Consider the following 1,931-nt stretch of genomic DNA (forward strand, 5'->3'; position numbering starts at 1 on the left):
TTACTCACTTCTCTGCAAGTCAAGAGAAACCTGGAGAAGTAAAACCCTTCACCGTGAAACTGGATGGCTACAAGATATCAGGGCGGAGACGACCCTTCACCGTTTCTGTAGGGGCAACAGTGCCTCCGTTTCCTCATCTGCGGCATTGTAATGGAAATAGCACTCAGCTCGGAGGACTATTGTCAGTTGAGAGAGGTCTGTAGAGCACTGGGCACACAGCCTGGTCCATGTGGCTGTTCATTAAGAGTTAGCTAATGCCGACAGCAGGCGTGCGGGCGGTCCACGCCTCCGTGACTCAGCAGGGATTGGTCCCACTGTGGCGGCTGCCAGCTCCTGCCACTGGCTTGGCTCTGGCGCAGGCTGGTCTGATGGGGTGGCTCTGGCCTCCTGCCCCTGTCCTGGGGCCCAGCTGGTAAGGGAGGCGGAGGCGGAGGCAGCCCGGGCCCACCGCGGCGGCCAGAGACCCCTGTGCTTGCGCTGGATCCCGCCCTTTATGCAGCAAGAGTCCACGCGCTTGGAGCGGAGAAGGCCCGCTCGCACGTGGAAAGTGCCCCCTTGCAGACTCAGGTGACCTTCCTCCGGAGGAAGGGAAAGGGCAAAGGAATGTCCAGACCCGGTGCAGTGGATCAAGACTTTAAATGTGCACTGAAGCAGGAGAGGCCAAATATGATGAAGTTCAGTGCAGACCTAAACCACGGGAGAAGAAACCAGAACTGTCAGAACAAGTGTCCAATGGCCCTTTGGAGTCAGTCGCACTGGAGAATAGCCCGCTGGTGCAGTAGGACGGTCAGCACCTTCTCCGACAGTATTTGGAATAGGTGCGCTACACAGACATCATCCTGGACATGTGGTTCAGGCGAGTGCAGTCCCTACTGGGCCACTTGTTGGAGCTCAGCAGGGCCACGGAGTCCAGCGAAGGGGGCTGCAGGGCCACGCTGGCCCCTGGAGGGCTCCGTGGTGGCAAGTTACTGATGGTGAAAGAGAAGCACGAATAGACCAAGAGGAATGTGACAGGCAAAGATGGCAAAGAGCGCTTGGGTGGCTGGGTGCTGGAGCAGATTCCCTTTCTGTAGAATTGTGAGGAGGAGGAGGCCATGAGGACCATGAGGAGGACCACAGCCATGAGGACAACCGTGAGCTGGACAGTGTGCAGCACAAGAAGCAGCACCTGAAGCTGCCCTCCAAAGCCTGATGAGGATGAGGATGAAGAGGAAGTATGACTCCCAGGATGCCGTCCATGAGTTCGATTTTCCGGGCTCAGGAGAGGATTGGGAGCTCTCTCCAGACCCTTAACAATGCACTGGAGAGGGACCCACCATGAGTCGGAAAACCAAGGAGCCCAGCTCCAGGGAATTTTGGCCAACCTTTGGGATGTGGATGGGGTGTCCCCCAAAGGAACTGGTTCGCCTCTTGGCACACCCCAGTCCCCAGCCACATGAAGACGTTTTCATCATGAATAGGATCAGGGGCAGGGAGGTAGCTTGGGGAACTTGGCGGATCTTACCGTCACCAATGACAATGACCTCAGCTGTGATCTCTCTGACAGCAAAGACGTCTTTAAGAGGATGTGGAACCCCAAAACACCACTTTTATGACCTGGAGGTTGGTAGTGTCTTCCTCATACTGGAGTTGAGGAGAAGCAGCAGCCCAACCCAGATCAACCAGGTGGTGAGTCACTCAAAGCAACCCCTCATCATCATTGCCATGACAACAGAGACATCTGCTTTCTGGACAACCAGACAGGGCAATCTGTGTACTCCATGGTCTCCCACTTGGACATGATCACTAGCCATGGACCCTAATGGCATATTTCTTTTTTTTTTTAATTTTTTTTTAATGTTTATTTATTTTTGAGACAGAGAGAGACAGAGCATGAACGGGGGAGGGTCAGAGAGAGGGAGACACAGAATCTGAAACAGGCTCCAGGCTCT

General features: G+C 54.8%; 1 pseudogene; it reads left to right on the top strand.

Moving 5' to 3' along the window:
* The first annotated feature begins 603 nt into the window (after nt 1-603).
* LOC115514947 lies at nt 604-1,595 on the top strand (annotated as a pseudogene).
* Nucleotides 1,596-1,931: the final 336 nt, after the last annotated feature.

Source organism: Lynx canadensis, chromosome B2 (genome assembly GCF_007474595.2).
Source record: "Lynx canadensis isolate LIC74 chromosome B2, mLynCan4.pri.v2, whole genome shotgun sequence".
Lineage (NCBI taxonomy): Eukaryota > Metazoa > Chordata > Mammalia > Carnivora > Felidae > Lynx > Lynx canadensis.